Here is a 17,893-nt window from a genome sequence, read left to right on the forward strand (position 1 = left end):
GGAGAAGAAGCTTACATTTATGAGTTTATCATTCCTATATAAGCAAGAGAAACCTGAAGGAGAGTATGTCTTAAAAGGTTTGAGATTGAAAAACATCTAATACATGGAATTTAAGAAGCTCATGTTTTCTTGAATAACAATTGGTATTTATCTTTGCAGTGAGTTTCCCCTTCCTGGGGATGAAATGCAATGGAGAGTGTTATGTCTCACAGTATAACCCCTGCAGAGCGATAGATCGGTGCACAGTCAGCACTTTTGGTACATAGGATTAGATGGAACACAGTGTCTTTATTTTGAGATGTTGTGACATTCTGAGAAATGGGAACTAGAAACAAACACAAAGTATTTTCCTGTAAACTAGAGCATTTTAACATTAAGATTAACTGGGGGAAATTTAGTGGTTAAAAAGTAGATACATGCTATCAGAAAACTGGAGACCACACAGACTTGAAGAGAAGTCCATGGCAGGAGTTAGTTTTGTCCAACACCATCTTACAATTAGCCTTTTCTTCTTCTTTTTTTTTTCAGGGACATGCTAAGCAATGAATAAACATGTTTTGGAAAGAAAACAGAACATTTATTAGAAAAAGAATCATTTATTAAAATGATTTTTTTGTTTTTGAGATTATACTATATTTACATCATTTCTCTGATGGACAAGCCAACATTAAGGTGCTTCTTCTGAAAGTAAACAGAAACTCACATTATCCTTAACCTGGACCAAGAATGATGATATAGCATCATCTGAAATGCTGAAAATTCTGAGGAAGGCTATCCCAGCCCCTCTCCCTGCCTTCCTTAACCTTCTCTGGAGACTACAGATAAGCCTGAACATGTTTGGGGATGGACAGATCTCCAGAGAGGATCCAAGGCTTTCTGGGAGGATAAGAAACCAAACCTGCTCCAGAGACAGAATTACTTGGCATTAACTTTCAGGGATTTTTGCTTTAAAACCACTGGAGAGTCTTGGGGAGGGCCTTTTCAGTGTTTCTGAATAGTATCTCTTTTGGAAAAATTATAAACTCTATGTTTGCTGAATGACTTAAAAATAAACAAGAGAGATTGGAGAGACAGCTCAAAGGGTAAAAACAATGTTATAGAAGCATGCTGCATGAGTTCACACCCCAGCCTTTATAGTTGGGCACTATGAAGTTGAGGCACCTGGCATCTTCCTCTAGTTTTGGTGTACAAATTCAAACCAATATATACTCACATGTACAACCCCTTCACGCCCACCACGTGAAAGAAAATTAAAAACCATGTTGTCTACTTTCAAGTCAGCTTGACACAAGCTCAAGTCACCTTAAAAGAGGGAACATCTTTTGAAAAGAAAACTTCTCTATAAGATCGGACCACAGGCAAGCATGTAGAATATTTTCTTTTGTTTTAAATTTTTATTTATTTTGCATACTAATCACAATTTTCCCTTCCTCCCCTTCTGCTCCAGCCACTTATAGAAAGGGTAAGGCGAGCCGGGTGGTGGTGGCGCTAGGGAGGCAGAGGCAAGTGGATCTCTATGAGTTCGAGGCCAGCCTGGTCTAGTTCCAGCTAGTTCCAAGACAGGAACCAAAAGCTACGGAGAAACCCTGTCTCAATGAAGCCCGGTACATCAAGTAGAGGCAGGACCAGTAACTTCCCCCTGCATCAAGGTTGAGCAAGGAATTTCACCATAAGGATTGGGCTCCGAACAGGCTGCTATTGCACCAGTGGTTGATCCTGGTCCCACTACTAGTGGCCCCACAAGCAGACCAAGCCACACAACTGTCACCTACATACCGAGGGCTGACTTTGGTCCCTTGCAGGTTCCCCGGTTGTCAGTCCAGAGTCTGTGAGGTTCCAGAAGTTTGGTATAGACTTGTACAGCCACTTTTCAAATCTGTACAGCAGTTACTCAGAAAATTGGGAAGCAATCTTCCTCAAGTCCCAGCAAAACCACTCTTGAGCTTATACTCAAAGGATGCTCATACTATAAGGACATTTGCTCAACTATATTCATAACAGTGTTATTTGTCATAGCCAGAACCTGGAAGCAACCTAGATGCCACTCAACTGAAGAAAGGACAAAGAAAATGTGGTAAATTTATACCATGGAATATCACTCAGCTGTAAAAACAATGACATCATGAAATTTGAAGGCAAATGGATGGAACTAGAAAAAAATCATCCTGAGTGAGGCAACTGAGACCCAGAAAGATAAATAGGGTTTGTATTCCCTCATAAGTGGCTATTAGAGGTAAAGCAAAAGTACATTTTCTTAAGTAATTATTGATGTAGGAGACCCAGTCCATTGAGGAAGTACCCAACCCTGTGCTGGATGGTTCTAGATTCTAGGAGAAACCAGGCTGAGTAAGTAACAAGGAACAAGTCAGTAAGCAGCACTCTCCCATAGCCTCTGCATCTGCTCCTGCCTCCAGATTCCTGACCTGCTAGAGTTTCTGTACTGACTTCTTTCAATGATGAGCAGTGATATTGAAGCATAAGCCAAATAAACCCGTTCCTCCCTAACTTGCTTCAGTCATGGTCTTTCATCATAGAAATGATAGCTACAACAATAAAGGGATACAATTGATTCAAAGACTTAGAAATGGTCGAGTCAAAGAGAAAATCTATTTTACCCTCTGTGTTCTCTTCTCCTGAACTCTCCCAGGCAAAAGCTTTAAAAAGACAAGACTACAAGATTTTAAAAATTAAATTCAATTAAATGTATTTATAAAATTTTCCAACTCTTCTCCTTCCTACCCCTGCCATCTCCTATTTCTCAAAGTTATGGCTTTTTTCTTTAATTATTGTTTCACACACACACACACACACACACACACAGAGAGAGAGAGAGAGAGAGAGAGAGAGAGAGAGAGAGAGAGAGAGAGCTGTGAGCCTGTTTAGTGTTGCTTGTCTTTCTGTATGTGTTTTTACGGCTGAAGGTCAGTCCCTGTTTTGACACTCTATGAATTTTAGACACAGGAGTAGGAAGGTTCCAAATGAAAATGTCAAAAACAGTCTTTTATATATGTATACAGTTTTATATATGTATATATAAAATTTCATAGCCAGAAAGTTTTACTTACTCTTTCCTCTAGATGGCGGTAAATCCTTAGACATGTTTACAAGGCTGGCCATTCTGGGAAAGAGGCTGTCTATTCATAGTCCTACTGTTTGCTGCTGAAGGCTCCTAATTGTTCTGACAGTAAGTGGTGCTGCAGTGTGCAGGATTTGATGCTAAAGACAATTTCTTTAAATAATAAAAATAAACGACATTTGCCAAGTGACATCTGTGCGCCCTAGTCTTAAGAGACTTGTTTTTTTGACTAGAAATGGCCAAGGACATCCTTTGCGTTTAATCAAAGGTCACGTCTGACTTCTTTTGTTTTCTTTTTCTTAAAATCCTAAAACTGTTAAAGTGCCCATTATCCATTGTTCCCTCTTGCTTCCGGTTCTTCTGGAGCTTTGTATGGCTGAATGGACATCTATGACAACAGCAAGAAGCTCATAGTGTTCCCCTTACTTAAGGAACACTGAATAGCTGTGTACTGAGAGACACTTTATTACTTCCCCATATGGTTCCAAGGGGAAGTGAGAGTACAATGTGACTAACCAACGGGAAAATGGGAAAAAAAAACAAGAGGAACAACAAAACCACTTCTAAAGGGCTAGGATTGTGAGCCAGGAGTGTGCCTTCCTGCCCCGTCATTGTTTACTGACTCAGAGCTCAGCAAGGAAGTTTGTGACTTCAGGAAGAAATTATAAGATAATGCTTACGAGTTTCTCTGACATTATATTAAATGTGCTTGGTTTCTCAAAATTAAGAAAAGGAAATCTTCAAGAATGTTTCCGGTGTGTTTTTATCCCACACTTTTCTCCCATTATCAGCCTTCACTTCTTCAGTAAAATAATAATTCTCAGGAAGAATAAAAACAAAGCACCAATATTCAGTATAATATGCATTATTATCCCGAGCTAAGATACTATAAATATTTTGACTTCATATTTTAATATCTATTAAAGCATCTAGCATTCTCTGGTATTTTTTAATGCTATGACATCCTCAATCATTTATATTTTTCAAATGGATTAGTACATAAATTTGAAATGTGACTTCATTTTATTGATCTATGAGTTTTAATTTTATATTTCGACTAATACTCAAAATATTACAGTACTCAATTTTGTAGACTAGTTAACTAACGTATGTATCATTTATTATTAGTTTTTAACCATTTGGAAAATGAAAGAAAAGAAATATTGTTGGTAAAGAGGCAATTGATAAAATGCATGCTTATTAAGTTAGCAGTCAGGGTTACTATTTCAAAAATAATAACATTAAATATTACCAAAGTTCCTTTCACTATTTCACAAATAGTTCCTTGCTTTCATTTATTGGTCTCTGTAAGCTCCGACCTTCTTTGCAGTGCATTTTTCTTAACATTTTGCTAAAATAGATGGTGTCTTTGTCAAGTTGTACTGTCTTCTAGGTCTGCTAACACTTTTATACTAGTTTGCAGAGAGAACTGCATTGCATACTTTTGTAATTATCTAAACGTCACATGATCCAAATGCTTTTTGAAACATTCAAGACATTGACAGTTTTCATAATAATGAATAATGAGAGAATTATTTGGTCAGCACAGTATACCCTTGCCTTTCTTTTTTCTTAACTTGTGTATATGTTTTAAAAATATGATCTGCTAATTTGGAATAAATCAAAAGATAATGTGAAGTCTAAGATGCATTGTTCCCTCCTCTTCCTCCTCCTCCTCCTCCTCTTCCTCCTCCTTCTTCATCATCTTTTTCTCCTTCTTCTTCTTTTGAAGAAGCAAACATCTAGGAAGCATTATTCTCTGTCTCTCTGGTCATACTGTCTGTCAGCTATCCTAAAGATGGAAATGAAAAGCCTGGAATGATATTTGAATGGTGAGAGCCTTTAAGTGGGTATCTATACATATAAAATTGACTACTATTTATCAGTCAGCCAGAAGAATGGATTCCAAAAGGTGAAATCTGCGGATACAAATAAGATCGCTGATAAATAAAAAAATATTTTTGAAGGTGTGCCTATTGTAAATTTATATTTTAAAATTTTTATTTAGGGTTTTTTTTTGGGGGGGTTCAACAGTTTGTCCCCTCTTAAATCTGGTATTTCAAGTTCGCTTTGGTTTGACACTATGTGAGAACAAAGTGATTGAGTGGGTAAGGTTATGAGTCCAGTGTCTTCCTGCTCGCTGCATTTTTAAATAGTGCATGGCTTCCAAAGCTATTGGATGGACTTCATTATGACCTTATTGACATTTTCATTCTTTTCATGGTCAACATTACTATGTTAAACATGCTGAGAATCTGGGGCCAAGGTCATCCTCCTTTGGGGTCATTCATGCCTGACTGTAAGTATTTACCCCACCTATAATATTTATACAAATTTGAAAAGAACCCAAAATGGATCATAGTTGGAGATGGAGAAGTGGAAATGAGTATTTATTTGATTGTTCTGGCATAGAAGAATTTTTTTTTGCTTGATTTCAGAAGCAAAACGTTATCTGGCCTCAGGAAGGAAGAGTATATCTTGAGCATTAAGGAGTCCTGTAATGAAATTGCTATGGATGGTCATTATTACTTTAGTTTTTTTAATGCATGCTGCAACTGATCTGCTGCCCATAAGTAGAGGGCAGTGGAAGAATGTGAAGAGACAATGAAAATGATAAGGGCTGGCAATCCAAATTGCACCTCAGTATTATTCTAGCAAAGTATTTCATACTACATAAAAGGGATTTGCATTTCCTGAAGCATAACCCTCCCCACCATTATAAAGACATCACCAGCGGTCCTAGTTTCTGATGGAGTTTGAACTGTTAAGGCTTTCATTCTCAAGAAAAACCCTAAATGTTTTCACAAAACTCATTCATGAACATGTTAGTTTATTCTTTATGGGATGTATCCAATAAAGATTACATTTACACTGTGTTACAGCCACAGTGTTTATCAGCAATTTAACAGTTTAGTCCTGTGATTATTTTCCAACATTGAATATGATTATATAACACTTATGGAACTGGGAATAGGTTGTGTCCCAATTCAAGGAGAGACTTTGCAGTTCAACACTTGCCGATGCTGTTATTGCTCTCACATCACCTTCATTTGGCAGTGGAGCATGGACTGACATAGCAATTATGCAAACTCAATAAGCCAGACCTTCCCAAAAAAGTCAAAATTTATTTTAAGTGGATTTATAGTGACAGAATAGGACTTTTTTTCTTTTCAGTATTAGAATTACTAAAATTCACTGAGACTGTGCGCCCCATTTGTTTACCCTAAAAAGACACTTTACCTTCCTTTCCATAAATACCGAACACCATTCCACGTGTATCTTGACAGTTCAAAGAGATTGTGGTGTCAAATAAAGGACTATCCTTTTTAATTATTTCTTTGATGCTATACAAAAAAAATGGATTCTTTTCTATGGGAGGGAATTTCCTTTGTTCTTTGTTCATTAATGCACTTTTATTCTTCACAACTATGATTCAAATCATCCCTTTTACAAAGAGCACTCACGTTGCTTCCTGCTCCTTGGCAGGATGTAGTCATGCATATGTATGACATATCACAAAGTGTCATTTTGGGGAAGACTCTGTTAGAATGCCCATGGGAAGAAGTATAGTTAGATGATTGTAGCCAGGAAAGCCGCTCCACTTTGCAGCTTTTAGCTTCCTGGAGTAAGTTTGGCGTTGGGGGCGGGGGGGGAGGGATTCTGTTTTGAATATTAGTTGTCATTGTCCAAATGATCTGGTTTGTTTTTTTTTTCTACCATAAGTTCCAAATTGGTATGAGTCTAAGGGGGAAAAAAGCATGATCTGTAACTCTTTATAGATGTGGGAGAACACTGGAAGTAACGTAAAGCTCACGACTTCACATTGTTCTCAAAACATTATAATCATCAGCATTTATTCTCACCTCACATGGGATTCCAAAAGCATTTTTGAAAGCCTTTTCAGAGAGCAGGAGTAAAAATAAAATGTGCCGTTGAAACTAGAAAGGAGATTATCTTCTCAATCGATGGCTTTAGAGCTGCCAACAGGTGGCGCAACAACCTATTTCAAATTTACCTTTGACAGAAAATGTCAGTCATTTCCTCCTGTTCGTTATGAATTCTAAATGGTACTAAAAATAAGACCTTATTGACAAATAGTATTTAAAATATGACCTTGAAATATTTAACGATTGTATTAATGTAATTATAGCACCATTATACATAATATCTGACTTCTTTTTCCTTAAGGTATTTCTGATTCAAGACTTGCTTTAGTGAGATTTGTGATCTTGAACTATGTATGTCTTAAGAGCCCTGTCTTTATCCGATTGGATCCATCAAGGATTGAATTAGCCACGTTGTTGACTGAATTCTATATTAGCCCAGTAATAAAAATTGGGAGGTATGTGATCATTTATGACAATATATGCCTATGTTTGTTTAGGGCACATTTTCTGAGACAAGAGTCATCCAAGGAATGGCATTTTCAGTGAGAACATAGCCTCTGCACTTTTCTGTCGTGCGACCCAGCAAGACATTTTGCCAAATGTTTCCTGTCCAGCCTCTAGCTATTTCTGTCGTAAAGGGAAAGAGAGCTGTTGTTCACACATTTATCTCAGACTATGAATATAATTCCTGTGGAGTCAACAAATTTCACAGTAGAAAGAATAATTAGGAAGATACAACCTCAACAATGTTGCCAAAAGGCTAATAGAAGTGTATATAGTCTTCAAAACATGGAAGTTCATATTGAAAAGCCTGCTTACATTATAGAGAAAAGGAAGTAATGGGAGGTTGAATTAGGAAGGTACATATACTGTATCAATAGTAATCTCCATAGGTAATAAGTTAAAAGACAGAAAGTTGATGATAACTATGGGCTTCAAATCATTAATTTGTACATGGATGTGGGGCATAGTTAACATATGAAATTATTAATAAATAATAAAACATAATGTTAAAATAATGTTAGTTACTTCATATTTTTTTATGATGAAGATGCCAAATGGCATAAAAGCTCTCTGATGGATTATAAATTAAATTTTCTGGTAAAAATTTTAATTGCATATTTCTTTTGCAAATGTGATGTTCTAGTTTCTTTTCTGTTTCTGTGGTAAAACACTGATCAATGGCAACTTAGTGAAGAAAAAGATTTATTTTATCTCATAGTTTGGACTCCATCATTGAAGGAATTCAAGGCAGAAAGTGAAGCAGGAACTTGAAGGAGAAATCATGAATGAATGCTGTTTGCTGTTTCGATCACAGGTTCGTGCATAGCTTTCTTACACAACCCAAGACCACTGCCTAGGGAATGGTGCCCCTCACAATAGTCTGTGTCCTCCAGCATCAACTCTCAAGATAAACCTATGAATATTCCTGAGCACTCTAATATTATCTGCACAATTCCTCATTTGAGACTTCTTCTCTCAAATGACTGTTTGCTATATCACGTTGACTATTAAAGTTAGCCAGGACAAGTTAAAAAAAAGAACTTTTCTGGAAAATCAAAATTCCTTTGGGAATTCCAAGCTGGTTTTTATTCCCCCCCCCACCCCCGCCACGGGCAATATATTTTGTTGTTGCTTTTCTATCTCTTATTTTTTTCTTTATTTTAAAGACATATCTTATTTTGCACAGGCTAGCCTCAGACTCACTAGACATCAGAGGGAAGGTCACATTGAACCCTTTATTCTCTGCATTCTAAATTTTCAAGATACATGATTTCAACCCAAATTGCACAATGGGCAATGTTTTTTATCAGACAAATAAAACGGTGGCATTTTAACAATAAAAGGAGTTTTCCATGTGAAATAATCAGGAAATAAAATATCAAAAAATGAAACTATATCCCTGTCATGTCCACAGGACAGTCTTACAGCTGTTGTCTTGGTCCTCAGCATGCATCCATGACCTCTCAGCAATCAAGTTGCCTCTACGATATCTGCAATGCGATGCATTTGTCATGCCAACATGGATGGGAGAGTTTCACAAGGTCCCACCCCTCAATGAGGACAGTCGTGTCTGCTGAAGGAGGATAATCCAGTTGTCTTCAGTGATAATATCCTGATATTAAGTGGTCAGCCCTAAACATATGTACATACAGACAAAGTGATTAGACCCAGCAGGTTAGGTGTGTGTGTGTGTGTGTGTGTGTGTGTGTGTGCGTGCGTGTGTGTGAACATTAATTGTAGAAGGAAAGGTCATGAATTTGAGGGATGATACATTTGCGAAGTGACATGGAAGGAACTGTAGGGGTGATACTGACATAAATACAGTACTAATGCATAAAATTCTCAAATTTAAAAACTACACTAAAAAGTCTTGATTATAAAAATAAGTTATCTTTTGGAATTTATAAATGTTATAACATTGATTCCTTTTGAAAATGCCTGAAATCAACTTGCCAAGATCCTTGCAATCATTTGTTTAAATTCCAGTTAACAAAAGCAGATCATTGGGCAATATTTTTTCACAAGAAAGATCAAATGCGTAACTGCAGATAAAGTATGTTGCCTGCGTTTGGCTAAAATAACCAGTTGTTGTCGTTGTTGCTGCCGTTGTTATTGTTGTTGTTTTTATTACTATTAGCTCTTGTTGTTGTTGTCATCATTATTTCCCCAGAATGCTCCAGAGCGGTTATGCAATTTTCAGCATAGGTACTTTAGAGCAGAAATACTGTTAAAAAAGAACTGAATGTCCAGGCCCTGGTTAACTCATTGAAGTGAACGGCCAAAATCAGATGTTCTTTCAGAGCCTCTGGACTTGAACATTGGGTGATTTTATCATATTATCCCAAATAAAGGGAGCACTAACATGTCTCTGATTTTGTTTTCAACCATTGAAAGAATAACTGTAAAAAATATTTGAATACTTTGTAAGAAAAATGTGGCAGGAGAAATTTTATTTCCTTACCTATTGAACATTGAAATGGTCTGTAGAATCATTACTTCACTTATGCATATTTTGTTAGGAAATATTCAGGACTGAAATGCTAGCAAAGAATTTTCTTGGAAAAATTCTGCATTGTTTAAATGATAGGATTAATGTAATAAAAATTTGCAGTTTTTCTCATATTTAACCATATTTTCATAACATGTTCTTTTTGGGAAAATGTTTATACTAAATATATTTTAAGGAACAAAAACTTAAGGAAGTAAAATAAAACCCATTAATGACTTTCATATTAGCAATCAGAAAATTATTTTGAAATTTTTAGATTGTGACTCAATTAAGTTATAATATTGCCTATAAATTATGATTAATTAATTTTGTGTACATATATTTTGTTTCTGCCTGTCCTGAAAAAAAATCTGCCATTTTTATATCTATAGATTGCAACTTACCAGGCAGTGGTGGTGCACGCCTTTAATCCTAGCACACAAGAGGCAGAAGGAGGCACATCTTTGTGAGTTCAAGGCCAGCCCGGTTTACAAGAGCTAGTTCCAGAACAGGATTCAAAAGCTACAGGGAAACCATGTCTCAAAAAAACCAAAAAAAAAAAAAAAAAAAAAAGAAAAAAAAAGAAAGGAAGGAAGATTGCAACTTATAAATATATGTGAAGTGTAGTGTAGTATGTGAGCCATTTTAGGTATCAATTTTCATTTTCAAAATAGAGAAAGCTGGGCTGCATGAGAGTGAGATGTTGGATGCTACACAAAGCTGTATTAGGAACTCCAACACCTGATCATTCAGTGGGTGTGACCTCAAGGCCGTATCAAAAACCCACACCAAACTAGATCTTATATGCTTCAGAATTAAGATATTAAAATGTTTTTCAAACTTCGGAAAGGAAATAAATATATCATGCATGTATTATTTTTCCCAGAGCAATACATGAGGCAGCTGCCAAGAAAAAAACACATTAACGATTCTGCAGCCCTTGTCTGATATTAGACACCAACAATCAGGACTATAAATAATTTCTCAATAGTTCAGGCCAGTAGTAATGTTTTAGTGAATTAGCCTGCCCTTTGAATTTCAGAACTATGGATAAAAAGAATGAATTTGTAAAGCCAAGGTGATTGCCAATTAAGAAAAAATAGAAATTCAGAAAGAATGAAACTTGTGCCCTTTGCACAGCAGTGCTACACAGCTCTGCCCTTCTGAAGAATGTTGGGAACAAAGGTACTCTAAGGGTCCCAGGGAAGCTACTGAGAAAATGATAAGTGGAGATAAGGCTGAAAGAGAACACTCAGAAAGACAGAAAAGAGAGCTGTAGTTCTGAAATTACAAGTAAATGGAACAAAATCAAAGACTGAGATGATTAACAACTCATCAAATTATTTGCTATAAAGGATGAATAATCTGTTCAGATTAAAAATAATGGTGTTAGGTGGCAGAACAAATGCATTTGTGGCTATTAAAATAAAATATCTTCAGTGACTGGAGTTAATGATCAGTTACTGCTCTGATATATATATATATATATATATATATATATATATATATATCCTCTCCTTAGAATATTAATATCTATGTGATGACCAGATTATCTCACATATCACAATAAAACAAAACCATTGTGATATGAATATTATCCCCACATTTTAAACACTCCCTGAAGTGTCTTTTCTGTGATTAGAATGATTTTACATTTACCATGTGAACATGCTGATTTCAATATGCACACTCTGATATATCTTGCATTTTTGTAAAGGCATTCATATAAAGATTCCAAACCCACAGTTAAATTAAGTTCATGTTTATCCTACTGTGTGTGCGTATGATATGAAGGCAGAGAGGGTAGTCTCCTTTAGCAACTGTCAAGAGCTGTGACATGTCTAATATTTATGATAGTCCTAGCAAATATGTTTGGCCTCCAATTTCATGTAGGGATCCACAGAGAATGCTGTTTTGATTCTTGGCATAGCAGCCACCTTCAACACCATGGGCACTGAGGAGGTGCTTCTAGTCTCTTAAGTCCACAGGTGGGTGCAATGAGGCCTGGATGGAGATGAGCAGAGAGAATATTGCAGAAAAGAGGTTCCGATTTTTGAGAATCTGGGGTACTGTTTTAATAGGTATAAAGTGTGTTTTTTTATAGGAGTCTCACTGAAGAAAATTTTCTATGCTGGTTTCTATCCCAACATTCTTCAAGAAATAGATTATCTCGGTAGTCATCTTTGATCATAAAATGTACCAAAATCTGAATAACATGTGTCTAATTAGCTCCTTAAAATGATGGTAGCATTTTCCTATGAGTTTACCTACCTTTGGGATGCTACAAATAACTGGGCCAGCAAGCATAGAGGAAAATATGGTTTGCTTGCATTTGATTGCATCTCCTGAGGCTGTTGCAATAGGATTGCAAGTATCAGGGTAAAGAAAATCTGCATTTTGAATTAAGCCATATATCTTACCCTAAGTCTTAGATTTAAATAGATGAGCATGTTGGATGCACGGAACATGCCAGGTGATTTCTGATGCTATTCCTTTACATGTATGTTTCTATAATATTGTTATTGACAAATATGACAGTCTTTATGGACCACAAAGAACTATTATGATCTTACTGTTTATATAAAGTATTTGTAACTTATACAAAATCCATCCTGTTCTACCACAGAATTCCAGGTAGTTCTCTTCTTAGATTTCTGAATAAACGTTTACATATGCCCTGTGACAATGTTTTTATTTTGTTTTTGTTTTTTTTTTTTTTTTTTTTTTTGTTTTTTTTGTTTTTCCAGACAGGGTTTTTCTGTGGCTTTGGAGCCTGTCCTGGAACTAGCTCTGTAGACCAGGCTGGTCTCGAAGGTTAGGCTGTATTAGTCATTCCACTGACTCTACACTGATCTAGAAGGAAGACATATTGAGCAGTTCTATCATCTGCCACAATCTTGGCCAGTGAGTTCACTATAACCTTATGGCTTTCTGGAATTTTGTTGGTATCATCGAATGTATCAATTGAAGCTAAAAATTTTTCTGGCATCTGTTCCGATAAGATAACTTCTAATGGGATGTTGGCTCTCAAGATGCTTAGAAGTAACATTTTTTTTTTGAGAAGATACCCTCAGTAACCTTGGAGATCTTTGAGAAACCTTTATGTCCATCCAATAGATATCTGTTATTTCATTCAGAGCTTGAAGCTGCCTATCATAACTCCTAAGAAGAAAGACACCATGTTTAGAGGAGATAACCACATGATTGTCTTAGTTCCATATGGTGTTAGATTATTTACAATACCAGAAGAAAGGTAGGATTGTTTATATTTAGCAAGATGACCACTAGGACCTTTATTAGTTGAAGATACAGGCTGAAAATCCAGTTCACGTGTCCCCTTAGTTCTCAGTCATCTCTTCATGACCAAGTTTTGACAGATGGCCAAGTTGTGTACCAGATAGGTAGCGTTAATTTGTCCGTGGAAAGATGGGAGACATGTAAATAAATAGAACACAGGAAAACTTCCAGAGGATCCCACATGTATTTTAAGAGGTACAATGTAGTGTTTTTTCAAGCTCGTCCAATGGACTTTTCATGAAGCTAAGTGGAAAGTTGATTCATTCACAGCCAGCACCCCCAGATCTTTTAGACTTTTGAAGAGAACTACATTGGAGAAAGATGAAGATCATTATTGACACCTCACTTTTACTCTTACTGATGGGCTTGATATTCTTCCCAGTGTTAGTACATCAGGGCATCCATTCTAGCTATTACTACACTTCATGCAGTTCTATCCCAGTCATGTTCAGAGCTTTTATGAGGAAGAGTCAGGTGTGTGAAATAGAAAGCCTTGCAACATTCATTAATTTCATTCCTTCATGTCATGTAGGTCACTCCTCAAGGGTTAGCAAAGAATAAACATAAAACCAATGATCATTATCTGGTGATTTGAGGAAGATACCTTAGTTTCCATAGGTTACTAAAATGAAACGCCAGAGCCTAGAAGGCTTAAATAACAGCTTATAATTTTCATATCATTCTGAAAGCCAGAAGCATGAGATCAAGGTGCCATTGTAGTAGGTTTGTGCTGAGGCATCACTCCATGAACTTCTGGATGGAGTCTTTTTGCTGTTTTCTTTTCTTTTCTTTTCTTTTCTTTTCTTTTTTTTTTAGAATAGAAAAAGAAAGTCTAGGTATTTCTTCTTATTTTTAAAATATTTCACAGATTTGTGTGTATCTATATATGGCAATGCACATGTACATGTAGGTGCCCACAGAAGCCAGGAGAGGACTCTTTGGGTATTTAGTTACAAGTGACTGTGAATTACCTGCTGGGAACTGGACTCTGGTCCTCTGGAAGAGCAAAAGCTGCTCTCAACTGCTGAGCTATTTCTCCAGTCTCATGGCATTTTTAAAAATAAGGCTACAATCACATCTTGAAGGTCCCTGTCTCATGACCTCATCTAAATCTAATATCTCTCAAAGGCCACATGTCCATATATAATCAATCACATTACATTAAAGGTCAGGACTTCAGAAGAATCCCACATGACCTTTGCAGGGACATAGTTGAACCTACAACATATACCAGTCCTTTCAGAGAACCCATTTCACTGGAATAGAATGATGGGAATTTCTTGGGTCCACTTTTGATCACTCTAATGTTATATTAACCAAGTCATTCTGGGATGTCCATCAAGGAAACAAAGTTTTATCACCCTTATGATGAACAATGTTAAATTGTATTCATTTTCATTCTGATATTTATCAAAGAAGAAGCCAAAGTGAGATTCTATTTTGGGGGCAGTAAAATTCAATAGATAAACTACCATGCTAAAGATCTGGAAGAGAAGAAAATGGAGGTAGTGTTATAAACGTGTCCAATCATTTTTTTCCAGGAAGCTATAGGTGCTGATGGTTGCAGATGGTATCGGTATGGACAATTTACCACACAGCCTATTTTTTTTAAGGTTCACAGTTATCATACTGCAAACAAAAAAGCCCAAAAATAAAAGCCAGGTTATGAAAGAAAGAAAGAAAGAAAGAAAGAAAGAAAGAAAAAGAAAGAAAGAAAGAAAAAAAGAGAGAGACAGAGAGACAGAGAGAGAGAGACAGAGAGAGAGACAGAGAGAGAGACACAGAGAGAGAGAAACTGTGGAGTATGGCTCAAACTGGCTGACTATACTGGAAGAGCAAACACAAAATTTAGTATTAACTAGCTTAAATCACAGCCGACTTCCCAGAAGGAGGTCTGACATTGAGTACAGAAGAGCTTCCCAGTCATTATGGTTAAGGTGCTTTTTCTTACTTTCCTTTTTGTTGTGACAAAAGCAACTTAAGCAAAGATGGGTTTAGCTCGAGGGGACAGAGCTCGTGGTGGGGAGGTCATGGTGGTGGGGGAGTGAGGTAGTTGATCACATTGCATCCATACTTAGGAGGTGGAGAGAAATGAATGCTAGTGCTCAGCCAATTTTCTCTTTTTTCCATTTAAAACACCAGCCTACGGAATGGTACTGCCCATGTTTAGGGTGGGCCCTCCAACCTCAATCAGTATACTCTAGAAATGCAAGCACAGACTTGCCCAGATGTTTGCTTCATGGTGATTTTAAGTTTAAGTGGGGCCTTAAATATTAACTGTCATAGAACCACATAACATGATATTTATAATTTTTTATTTTATGTGTATAGTTATGGATTATTCAGTACCTTCAAACTGTGTTAGCATCACTACAATCTACTTCTTGAATCCTTTTATTATTATTATTTTTTTTTCTGTTTTCATAATAAACTTTATTGTGACAGGCAGGGCTTATCCCTCCCATGTTGGGAGACATGATGTGGCAAGTGACAAAGCTCTGAGCCCAGCCCCCTTTGGGGCTACAGTGGTAGGGATGAGCCCCATAACTGGGGTAGTACCATGATTGGAGACAGGGGAGGCAACCAGAGGCCTTCAGCTTTGGGGAAGTGCACTCCCCCAACCATGTTTTGACACCTCTGGAGTCTTGGCAAGGACCTTCCAGTCCTATTTGTCTTGCATCTTCTCCAGGATAGGCACAATCATGTCAAACTTGGGTCGCTTTGCAGGGTCTTCATTCATGCAAATCTTCATGAGCTTACACACGTGAGGGGAAATACCTGGTGGGATGGTAGGCCGAAGGCCTTCCAGTGCCACCTTCATTCCAATCTCCATATTCGAGAGGTCAGCAAAGGGCACCTCTCGTGTTACCAGTTCCCACAGAAGCACTGCAAAACTCCACATGTCTGCTGAGCGTTTGTTTGTGTCTTCAGGTTTCTTCTACAGGGCTTCAGGGGCCACCCAGGCAGGTGCATACATGCGCCCTGGGCACTGGAAAGAGAACTTGACATCAGCCATGCTGATTCGAGCAGTCATGTCTTCATCGATCATTACACTACGGCTATTTAGTGCATGGCGAGGTATGAGAGGCTCCAGTGTGTGGAGAAAAGCCATGCCTCTTGCCATGTCCAAAGCAAACTTCACAGCTTGGCTCTGGTCCACAACGAAATTGGTGCCTTCATGTAGTACATTGTAGAGAGATCCATATGGCATCCAGTGTGTGATAAGAGTTGGATGGGGGGCCGGTGGAGCCTGGCAAGCACCTAGCACTGTAAGTACGCTTGGATGCGAGAAAATCCTGAGCCGGGGACACTCCTCATTGAAGTCCCTGCTTTTCCTTGTACTCCAGTCTCGAGCCTTCAGCACCTTCACAACAATGTCATTGCCTTGCCAGCGGCCTTTCCATAGCTCTCCAGAATGATTCTCATTGAGCTTTGCCAGAAAGTTGAGCTGTTTGAAGTCAATACCGGAGTGTTTGTTGAGGGTCCAGTTTCAGGGCCGAGTGCGAGTGGTCCCCTTCCAGAATGTATCCTTGTATGGAATACGGTTGAGATTCTGGCCCATCTTCTCTGCCCGTTCTCGGAGAAGCTCTCTAAGGGGTGCCTTGGCTTTGTCAACAGGCATCTCTCCATACTTGTTACAGATGCTTACAAGAGCTCCGTTAGCGACCAGGTCCTCTGCCACCTGGTCTTGACCCCAGAAACAGGCATAGTGAAGGGGCACATTCCCGTGCTCGTTCACTGCATTGATGTCAGCCTTGTACTGTAACAGCTTCTGTACAATGTCACGGTGTCCATGACTGGCCGCCAGATGCAGGGGGGTATCATCTCCACGGTTCATCACATTGATCCGTGCTCCCCGCATGATCAGCATCTCAACTACTGCAGAGCTGCCTTCTCGGCAGGCCCAGTGCAAGGGCGAAAAGCCATGATCGTCCCCCTGATTGAGGTCGTTCTCTGTGTTGTCCAGCCACAAGCGCACAGCCACCGCGTTGCCCTCCCGGCACTGAGTGAAAATGTCGTCCATAGCGGCGTCCCCGCACTGAGACCCGGGACTAGGGAAGCCTTGGGGGACGGGACTCGGGCCGCAGGCGCCTTCTCTGGGGAATCCTTTTATTATTACAAACTGAAATTGTACCTACGACACAATGAGTCCCCATTCATTCCACTCAAACTGGTACACACTAATCTGCTCACTGTCTCCATCATTTTGACTATTCTAGGTTCATCATTTTGACTATCTAGGTAGTGTTACTTATAATTTACTTTCTGGGTGGTTTATTCACTTATTATAATATCCTCCAGCATTAACCATTGCGTAGAACATGTCAGTATGTTTTTTGTCCTTCAGTTAATATTTCTGAACTGTATTTTTGAACGTATTTTTTTTTTTTGCTGCTATCCTTACATCCACTTGAACCTATCAGATTCTAATTGAGTACGTTATATACAGTGTTTGAGTTGATTTTTTTTTTTTTTTGGTAACTTAGAAACTCTAGTTCAGGAATAAACTAAAATCTTAGCTATGCATAAATATATGGCATCTATTATACTATAACTAAGGATATGGTATTTATTATACTGTAGATAAATTATGGTATCTATAAACTATACATAGGAATAGACAAGGGTATGATAAGAATA

General features: G+C 37.8%; 1 pseudogene; it reads right to left on the reverse strand.

Annotated features, from left to right (window-relative positions):
- Nucleotides 1-15,675: 15,675 nt before the first annotated feature.
- LOC130885870 (integrin-linked protein kinase-like) lies at nucleotides 15,676-17,351 on the reverse strand (annotated as a pseudogene).
- Between the last annotated feature and the right edge of the window lie 542 nt (nucleotides 17,352-17,893).

Source organism: Chionomys nivalis, chromosome 13 (assembly GCF_950005125.1).
Source record: "Chionomys nivalis chromosome 13, mChiNiv1.1, whole genome shotgun sequence".
NCBI classification, from domain to species: domain Eukaryota; kingdom Metazoa; phylum Chordata; class Mammalia; order Rodentia; family Cricetidae; genus Chionomys; species Chionomys nivalis.